Source organism: Mandrillus leucophaeus, unplaced genomic scaffold, assembly GCF_000951045.1.
Source record: "Mandrillus leucophaeus isolate KB7577 unplaced genomic scaffold, Mleu.le_1.0 Scaffold51, whole genome shotgun sequence".
Taxonomy (NCBI): Eukaryota; Metazoa; Chordata; class Mammalia; order Primates; family Cercopithecidae; genus Mandrillus; species Mandrillus leucophaeus.
Genome location: NW_012105475.1, coordinates 6,255,277 through 6,266,046, shown reverse-complemented (window position 1 = coordinate 6,266,046; position 10,770 = coordinate 6,255,277). Strand labels below are relative to the sequence as shown.

Here is a 10,770-nt window from a genome sequence, read left to right as displayed (position 1 = left end):
TCTTTCTGTACTGCGAAAAGAAAAGAGCAAAGCATTTATTCTCCTCTTTCTGTACTGCGAAAAGAGCAAAGCATTTATTCTCCTCTTTCTGTACTTTGAAAAGAGCAAAGCATTTATTCTGCTCTTTCTGTACTTCCAAGTAACCAAATAGTCCTGATTATTGAGAGTTTGAATTTTTTTAAAAGAAGAATTCCAGCTAAAAAATGGTCAAAGAGGGCCAAGCACAGTGGCTCACGCTTGTAATACCAGCACTTTGGGAGGCCGAGGCGGGTGGATCATGAGGTCAGGAGATCGAGACCATCCTCGCTAACACGGTGAAACTCCGTCGGTACTAAAAATACAAAAAATTAGCTAGGCGTGGTGGCAGGCGCCTGCAGTCCCAACTACTCGGGAGGCTGAGGCAGGAGAATCGCATGAACCTGGGACACGGAGGTTGCAGTGAGCCAAGATAGCACCACTGCACTCCAGCCTAGGTGACAAGGGCAAAACTGTCTCAAAAAAAAAAGGAGGGGGGCAAGGAATGACAGAATTACAAAATTACCACTTTGTAACCCCTAATGAAAAATTCACGCAGGCAATGGTAGTAAGTGAAACCATGAGACAGAAGGTTGATGGGGAACTTTATAATGGAGAGATCACGCTGTCACCTCCTGAACCCACTGGCTGAGCTTAGCATCACTAAACGTAAGGCAGTGAGATGCTGCGTGCCTTCTTAGTGGAGACGATATGAAGCACACTCACCATCTAGGAAGCATTCCTGCCAAAGGGTGTCAAGAATTTAGTCACCCCTCTAGAACAGGGGTGTCCAATCTTTTGCCTTCCCTGGACCACACTGGAAGAAGAAGAAATGCCTTGGGCCACACATAAAATACACTAACACTAACAATAGCTGATGAGCTTAAAAAAAAAAAAAAAGAAAGAAAGAAAGAGCAAAAAAAATCATAATTTTTTGTTGTTTTGGTGTGATCTTGGCTCACCGCAACCTCCACCTCCCGGGTTCAAGTGGTTCTCCTGCCTCAGCCTCCCAACTAGCTGGGATTACAGGCGCCCGCCACCACGCTCAGCTAATTTTGTACTTTTAATAGAGACGGGGTTGCTCCATATCCGTCAGGCTGGTCTTGAACTCCAGACCTCTGGTGATGCACCCGCCTCGGCCTCCCAAAGTGCTGGGATTACAGGCATGAGCCACTGCACCTGGCAAAAATCTCATCATGTTTTAAGAAAGTTTACAAATTTGTGTTGGGTCACATTCAAAGCCATCTTGGGCCACAGTGGAAGAAGTGTTCTAAGACACACATAAAATACACTAACGATAGCTGATGAGCTAAAAAACAAAACAAAAAAAATTGCAAAAAAATCTCATGTGTCAAGTGTAGTACTAAAAAGACAAATTTGGGGCCGGGCGCTGTGGCCTGTAATCCCAGCTACTCAGGACAATGAGGCAGAGAACTACTTGAATCCAGGAGGCGGAGGTTGCAGTGAGCCGAGATCATGCCACTGAACTCCAGCCTGGACAACGGAGCAAGACTCTGTCTCAAAAAAAAAAAAAAAAAGACAAATTTGTATAACTTCCTAGTTTTCTATTACCTTTTCCTTTACAGATGTCACTTTCTAAATTTTAACAATTATTCACTCAGCATTTACAGAAATTCTACTGTCATAGGGATTAATTACATTGACTCAGGAGTCCAATGACCTTAATTCAAATCCTGTACCCACCTACTCCTAGTATGATATTGGGCAAATTGTTCAATCTTTCATCTATAAAATGGAGATAGTACTTTCAATTTCATAGATTTTTGTGAAAATACATGAGATTTTACATACAGTAATAATTTTTTTTTTTTTTTTTTTTAGATGGAGTCTTGCTCTGTCGCCCAGGCTGGAGTGCAGTGGCGCCATCTCAGCTCACTGCAACCTCTGCCTTCTGGGTTCACGCCATTCTCCTGCCTCAGCCTCCCTAGTAGCTGGGACTACAGGCGCCTGGCACGACACCGGCTAATTTTTTTATGTATTTTTAGTAGAGACGGGGTTTCACCATGTTAGCCAGGATGGTCTCGATCTCCTGACCTTGTGATCCACCCACCTCGGCCCCCCAGAGTGCTGGGATTACAGGTGTGAGCCACTGCGCCTGGCCATAAGCTTTTAGAATAATCCCTGGCACAGAAAAAAAAGTGCAGAACATGTTGGTAGTCATAGTAGCGCCTTTTTTTTTTTTTTTTTGAGACGGAGTCTCACACTGTCGCCCAGGCTAGGGTGCAGTGGCACAATCTCGGCTCACTGCAAGCTCTGCCTCCCACGTTCATGCCATTCTCCTGCCTCAGCCTCCCGAGTAGCTGGGTCTATAGGCGCCCACCACCACACCCAGTTAATTTTTTGTATTTATAGTAGAGACAGGGTTTCACCATGTAAGCCAGGATGGTCTTGACCTCCTGACCTCGTGATCCACCTGCCTCGGCCTCCCAAAGTGCCGGGATTACAGGCATGAGCCACCACGCACGGCCAGCAGTGACTATTTTGAAATTAAAAAAAAAAAAATGTATCATTATGCCACACTGAGGATATGAAGAAAAGTAAGATGCATTCTTTCCTTTATAGGAGTTGGACACTACAGTAGATTCTGGAGCCTTGTTTCTAGGAACAAATAATGTAAAAGTTCCAAAGGCTGCTATTTGGCACTATATACAATTTATTTATTAAGAAACTGTACAATCATATATACAAATCACGAGATGACCTTTGACACCAAGAACAGCACTGCTCAACAGAATTTTCTAAGATAATGAAAATGTTCATATTCTGGACTGTCCAGTGTGGTAGCCACTAGCCACAAGTGACAGTTGAACACTTAAAATGTGGCCAGTGTGACTAAGGAACTAAAATTTCAATTTTATTTTATTGTAATTAATTTTTTTTTTTTTTGACACAGAGTCTTACTCTGTTGCCCAGGCTGGAGTGCAGTGGCATGATCTCAGCTCACTGCAACCTCCACCTCGGGGGCTCAAGCGATTCTCCTTGCATCATGCCTCAGCCTCCCAAGTACCTGAGATTAGAGGCATGTGCCACCTGCCCAGGTAATTTTCATAATTTTTGTAGAGATGGGATTTCACCATGCTGGCAAGGTTGGTCTCGAAACCTTGGCCTCAAGCAATCCACCCGCCTCAGCCTCCCAAAGTGTGGAATTACAGGCGTGAGCCACTGCGCCCAGCTGTAATTAATTTAAATAGCTACATGTGACTAGTAGCTGTCATACTGAACAGTACAACTCTAGAGTATGTACAATGATTGAGAGATAAAAGATTTCTTAAGTTCTAAGAGGCCTGGCTGTGTCCCTACTGATGTGACCTTGAACAAGTCCCCTAACTGCTCTCAAGCTCAATTTCTTCATCTGTAAAATGATTGTATAGGATAGATTATGACTGTCTCTTACTCTTTGTATAAGAAAATTATTTGTTACTGTATTTCTGCTTACATGCTCTTTCTCTATTAAAAATATTGCCTGATGAGAGGGAATAATGTATGACTCTTAGACAAGGAAACCAAACATACTTCCTGTAAGTTTTCAGAGTCTCAAATCCAAAATATTAAACAATTACATATTCTTGTTCTCTCTCTTTTGTGCTCTCTGAGCATTTCATTTATTCTTTTAAATTGATATTTGTCACTCTCCATTATAGTTAGTTTGGTCTAGTATCTGTCTAACTTCCCCCAGTAGATTGTGAGTTTTCGGGGACATATATTTTGTTTAATGCTGGAACTGAGTAACAAAAAAATGAATAAATTGAGCTTTTGTGTCTTATCCAATTATATATTAAACAAGTCTGAAGAGGTATCTCTTCCCAAGCACATTCCGTAAAAGCACAAAGCTAACCATGCCTTCAAAACAGAAGTGTTTTATTTCATTTTTATTCATCCTTCTTGCTGAGGATGTTTAGAAACTGCAAACAGATTAAAAGACAAAACTTTTAAACTCCTTTAATAGTTTTGTACATTTAAATTTGGAAATTTGGACAAATTTATTTTTTCTCTTTTCTTTTTTTTTTTTGAGATAGAGTCTTGCTCTGCTGCCTAGGCTGGAGTGTAGTGGTGCAATCATGGCTCACTGCAACCTCCGCCTCCTGGGTTCAAGCGATTCTCCTGCCTCAGCCTCCTGAGTAGCTGGGATTACAGGCGCGTGCCACCATGCTCAGCTAATTTTTGTACTTATTTAGTAGAGACAGGGTTTCACCATGTTGGCCAGGCTGGAAGAATTTCTTTTGATAGTTTGTAAAGTCAAAAGTATTTTAGGTATTCAAATAAAAACCCAATCCTAGTAACTTAATCCTAAAATTTACCCTTTTTAGCAATATACTTACAGATATGCAATATATATTAAATTGTTTTAGAAATAGTTATTGTACTATGCTAACTAATTTCATAATAATGATAAAAAACTACCATGATTACAATGCTATTTTTCCTTTGTAACAAAGAAGTACAAGTTACCACTGGAAATCTTTACTTTCTTCCTTGAAATGCCAGAAATTCTTCTGTAAAATAAACACCTCTTGTCAAGACTCTCTGGAACTAGTATAATTACCAGAGGCAATCCTTGTGTAAGATCAAAGAAGCAAAACAATAATAGGCAACGTGTGACCTCTACCATGTCACCAGAGACCAATTTTTCAACAGGGAGAACAGTCAATAATCCAGAACAGAAAACATTAAATAACAAGAAATGCTTCCAACGTGTGGCTCACCACATCTTTCAACGCTGTCACATTCAGAGTTCATAGTCTCTATGGTTTCTGAAAACAAACTTCTGGGGATTTATCACAACAATCATTAAAATCTGCATAAAACACCAGAGGCAAAAAACAACTTGCCAATTTCCCAAATGCAGAGTAGAATTTCAAAAGATACTACAATAATTTTCTAAATTTCATCTGATGCTTTAAATAGTGGGAAGGGCACAGATAACTAAATATTTTCCAGCTAACACTCAACTAATTTCTCTTATTTACCCAGCCCCATTTAATTATCCCAAAGAAGTTGTTTGCAAAGTTGGCTATGAACATTAGCCAGATAAATATAATTAGTAATAATAACATATTAAATACTTCTCCGGGTTTTTTTTGGCTTTGTTTTGTTTTTGATAATGGTGGGTCACTAAACCCAGAAAGAGGGTCTCTTGTGTAATATATTTGAGTGACTAGGCATTACAAGGGTACAAAGAGGGGTAAATAAATTCCCAAAGTAATTACAGTAAAACAGAAGTACGTTTAAAACTGACTTCTAAAAAGTACTGCAAATCAAATTGTGCCTTAGAATCTGCAAAACTTGATGGTTTTTCTTAAATACTATTGCCAAATAGCTGTCTTTTTTCAAAATCAGATGTGAATTAGGGGCTGAACAAATGTATTTGAATTATTCAACCTGCAAAGCACACATTCTGCTGATAATTCAGAGAGTAAGTAATAAAAGAGGGAGACTTTGCTTGAAAGAAAAAGCACTGTAAATTCAAAGCAACCATGAACATTCTGTTTTTTTTTTTTCTTAAACATTCTATTCTTTTATGATTTCTTGCTACCTCCATCTTTCCACTCTGTCATCTGCTCCTGTCTTTCCATCTTCTTAGCTTATTAACATTGCTAATCGTATTTGTCAGTTTTGCCACAATTTTAAGGTTACTTAAACAGCTGTGGGTTTTCTCTAGGCAATTATCAGTCACTATACTTAGGTTTCTAAATTAGTTGTTGAAAGGTGCTTTAACCTTGAGAAAATAGAAAAAGAGCAGACTACGTGCTAAGCCTCACATTTATGTATATGTTTCTTTAACACAAGTGATTATCAAAAATTCAAAAGAAGTCACACACAATTAGTAGATATCGTAAATTTATAAATTAGCAAGGCCTATTATATTCCTTATCATTTTATCTTTCTTTCCTTATTATATACATTGTAATATATGCTTTCTCTCTATATATGTGTATAGATTGGAATATAAAAGATAGTATATAAACTGGAATATCAAAATACTGCCAAATTCCTCTAACAGTCTCCTTTCACAACCTGTCAGGTGGCTAATACCTTTCAAAGGTATCCACAATCATACAAGCGGTCTCTTGAGGTCATGGGTTGTGGTAAAGAGAGCTTTTACAACATGCAGATTTTTCCCTTCTCCATTTCCCTTCAAAGAGAAAACTCCTTATTGTATTGCTTTTCTTATTCTCTATTCGTGACTCTGACACTGATTTTCTTCTAGACCACATTCAGGAAGAAGCACAAGGTTGAAGGTTATTTGTCAACTGACAGCCTCTTCTATCAACTATCAACAACTAAATAAAAAATTTGAATTCCGGAAACATACTTCATGTGCCACCCATTTTCCTCATAAGTTAAAATAAATTCAAAGATTACTTTTTAGAGTTAACAAGTTTTAGTGTTTTTAAAGGTTTAATAATAATACCTTGTCTGCAGATTAGGCCAAAAGCTTGTAGAATGAGTTTTAAATTAATATAGGTTCCTGGATTACCTCTCCCCCCTCCACCCTCCCTCACTCCCCACCCGCTACCACTTTCTGCTCCAAGGAAAGAACAAGGTGATATTTCAACGGGGCAAAATTCTTCCTGAGAGAGAAACACTAAAATGATAAACATTTTGAAAAGCAAAGTACACTTCAAACTCCAATTGTTCTTTCAGACCTATATTGACTCTTATAGACATTGCCAACATTTGGTAAGGATTATCCTTCCATCAGACAAAAGCGAGCATTCCTTAGATAAATCAGGAGTTTTTGCCATGAGACTCATAAAACCTTTTCACAACACAGATTTTCAAGAGAATCCTTTAAGGTTTAGGAGGCTGCTCCTTTTACTAAGTAACAAAATACACCCCATGGTGTCTCACTGACCCCACTCAGCTGTCCTTTGACCTCCTCAATTGTTGCAGCCTAACTCCAGGGTCCACAGAATGTGCCTCCCATATCAAAAAGGCTAATGTTGCTTCCTCCTAGCACCTGGTGAAACAAAATGCAACAGTTCTCTTTCTTCTGCCTCCTCCGCTCCCTCTCTGACCATTTTCCAGATGTTCCAGGCCCAAATGTTAAGCCCATCCTGGGTTTCAGTATCTGCGTGGTCACCATGAAGGAACAAACAGGGACCAGGCTGAAGTGGCAATGACCCTCTTGTTCTTTTTGGCCTCAAAAGGATACAACGTGTTATAAAAGAGGAAAAGATCTTTGGCCTCTCTTGGAAATGCCAGGCTATTTAAGCACATTGTAACTTCCAAAAGGAGAGAAACAGTCTTAGGATATATATGCCCCTTCTGACAGATAGGAGTTACCTAAACAGTAGCCTTAAATTCTCAGTTCTAAGCAAGCATCTGATTTTCTTTGTTGGGGAGTGGGGAACATCACCTTTTTCCTTTTCTAAATTAAAAGCCTCCTAAAATAGAAAAAAAAAAAAACCTTTATAAAATCTTTAGAACATACATCTCAGGATAGTGTTACATAAGACGAATATGTGCAGTCAATAGGGATAATCTGGGTATTTCTGCAGAAGCCTATAATCTACAAGTCTCATTTATTAGACAATTTGAAGGACAAAATCATAATCAACAAAAAGGAATAAAGAACTGAATTCATATTGTCTTAATTTAGGTATATAGGAAATACAGAGGCTGTTGGAGAGAAAGAACTCACTGCAGAAGCTTTCTGGTCTGGGATAAGGGGACGGGGGAGGGGAGAGGAAAGCAGGGAAGGAGAGGAGCTCTTACTTACTTTAAGGAGCAAACATAGTAGTTTTACTTAAATTTAAAATACAACTTCCTAAAACAATTTGATCTTGAACAATTGGGGAAGGGCATATATAATTGTACAATACCTTGGTTTATTTAATAACATTTTTGAATCACAGTCATGATTAAGTTGGGCAGTCAACACTTCAGGGAGTCTGTTGCCTAGATTTTAACTTGTTTAAAGCTTTTTGTGCACCTGCAAAAACATAAAAAATAAAAAAATACATATAAAGACATGAGTTAATTTCCAAATACATATTATATAATAATCTAAATATTTATAATTCTCTGAAAATCACACTTAGAAATTATCAAAGTCTTACACTTTACAACTCCATATACATTATAATGAGCAAATATACAGATACTCCACCTTTCTCAATAGTCTCAAAATAATGACTCCTAATTATAATATATACTCAAGGATAATTTCTGTTGTTCTTATGATTTCCCCCACTAAAAGTAAGTTGAATAAGTCTGTCAAGTCTGCATTTGTGGCAGATGTTACCATAATATCAAAAGCCAACAGATGACCTTTAGGAATGAAATTAGTGGAAGGTAATTTTCTTACCTAAGGAATTTAAGGGTAATAATCTCTGATACCCGAGCCAAATTTATCTACTCAAAGAACTATCAAAAATGTAAAACATAATTAATATTGATTGAATAATTTCCAATAAGCCTGCAAAAAGAAAAAGAGCTATTTTTTCCTACCCTTCTGAGTAGCGTATTCCTAGAAGATATTAAACTAAATAATTATAATTGCATATAATTGGTTGAAAATTATAGTACGCATATTTATCTCTCCTCTAAATAGATTATGGTCAATATAAACTACTACATGGGAAAATAGGAAATATATACATGGTCAATATAAACTACATGGGAAAATAGGAAATATAGCTGTAAAACATAAAGTGAAATGAAAGCTACCTGTCATTGATTTTTATAGATAACACAGAAGCATTTCTAGTCCTTTGTTATTGTGTTTAAAAAGAAAACAAAAGAGGATTTTCCTAAGAAACTAACTTCTTTCTTGAATATTTATATGAACTAAATATGAATATTTATAGAACTAAAATATTTGAAGTAGAATTAACTTATGTTGTCCAAAAATGTTTTTTTCATTTTACTTTTCTCTTATGCCAACTTGAAAGAAAGAAAAAAAATTTTAGATTTTTTGAATAAAAGTATTTATCTTACCTCTTACTGTCAGAAGAAGGTCTTCAGGCAAAATAATTAAAAATGGAAGGTCTAGTTTTTCAAACTCACATATATCCCACCCGCCCACACATAAATAGACATCTTTTCCTAAGTCAGCAGGAGCCTTGCTACCTACATCCAAACCCAAGATTACCCCATATGGTCAACAAGGTCAAACTGCATTACTGCCAATGAAACCATATTACTCCACAAGGACCCTAATGATTTAAAAAAAAAAAAAAAAAAGTCAGTAATCTAATTCCAATAGCTTCAGAGTCTAAAATTGCTAATTTTTGGCCACGTGCTGCACACTTCACCTGTTAGTAATGACATTTTTGTATTTTCTTCTAATTACACTCAAAGCTAAGACCTTTGGCCCTGGGCCACAGACCCCTATTCAGGCTGCACACATTCTCTTAAACGACCTGATCCTTTGTTGTCACTCTTACTCTTTCATCTATTATTTACACCCATAGAGAAGGAAGATACTCAACCATTTGTATAGCTTAAAGCTTCTAATCATCTTAATTTCTTTGCCTTTCAACCTATGGTCTTTTTCATAGACAAATGCCAAGAAGTTTGACAAAATCATTTTTTTTTTTTTTTTTTGCAATCATATTGCCCCCTCTTCTCCTTTCTTACTCCCTGGCCAACCTCCTTCCTGTTCCTTGTCTCTCACAGGAGGGACTTTGTATTAGCCAGGATTTACAAATTTTGACCTTCACCAACAAAACGTATTTCTAAATACAATATAAATCTCCAACTTGTTCTGACAGATCAATAACAATTATATTTCTTTTTTTGACCAAAGAACCCGTTAAGTTGAAGTTTACTGAAAATAACTTAAAATCTGTCCCCAGCCTCCCAAAAGCCTGAGCACAGAATTTTCAGAATTCCTCTACGAAAGTGCCAAAAAGCATTTAGTAAACAGTATTAGTTATGTGGCCAAAACTTTTCATTTTAATGCCTGTGCTTGGTCACTTGTTTACAAAAAGAAAATTTAGAAAAAAAGAGGAAGGAAAGAAAAAAGAGAAAACAAAACAAAAATTTTAAGCTTAGATTTCTAATTTAATCTTTAAAACACTGAAAAGACTACTAAATCTCCAAACAGCAAAATCCTCACATAATATATTCTGTATCATTATGATTATTTCCCAACACTTTACCAAGGTTAAAAAATATATATTCAAACACATTTTGCAAATCCAAAGCATGGAATTGTTTACCATGATGCAGCTGTCTCCCTCAGATCACGAAAGCCAAAAGATTCTGATTTCCAAGATGTTTATAAAATGACATCTGATCCATCTTTGCTCTCTTCCTCTATTGCTCAGCTTACTCTTGATTTCTAACAGTGTTTCCTTGTTGTCTGTCCCCTCTGCAGACCCTGAAACCCCTTGACTTTTCTTATTTTCACCATTTGCTTCAACCAGCAGTTCACTGGAGACCCATCCATCTTGTAATGCCTAAAGTGACAGATGCTCTCAGGAACGACCACACTGCTGAGTGAACAAAAGATAACATCACCTCCAGGAACTCCAGAGAGAAATACAACTGCAAGCTTAAGACAGGGGCTGACTTGACAGACATTGGACCATAAACCTCTTCTAAGCAAAAAAGAAAACAATTGCCACACACACACAAAAAATCTGACACAATCAAAGGCAGAAAAGAGTGATTATTTGTGGATTGCCTTTTCACTCTGTAACTCACTTTTCCCCACCCAGTGCTTTTATATTGGGGCAATTCACTCACCAATAGGCAAGAGGAGTTCTTGTGTGTGTTTGAGGG

The 10,770-nt window shown here is 37.4% G+C and overlaps 1 protein-coding gene across 1 annotated transcript in view; it reads right to left on the bottom strand.

Annotated features, from left to right (window-relative positions):
- The window catches only part of GREB1L (growth regulation by estrogen in breast cancer-like), a 177,248-nt gene extending 166,777 nt beyond the window's left edge, over window positions 1-10,471 (bottom strand). Inside the window, exons 1-2 of the mRNA XM_011996346.1 lie at window positions 10,206-10,471; window positions 7,863-7,972 (exon numbers count right to left, since the gene is read on the bottom strand). The gene's annotated coding sequence lies outside the window, so the exon portion shown is untranslated. The remainder of the gene's footprint in view (window positions 1-7,862; window positions 7,973-10,205) is intronic.
- Window positions 10,472-10,770: the final 299 nt, after the last annotated feature.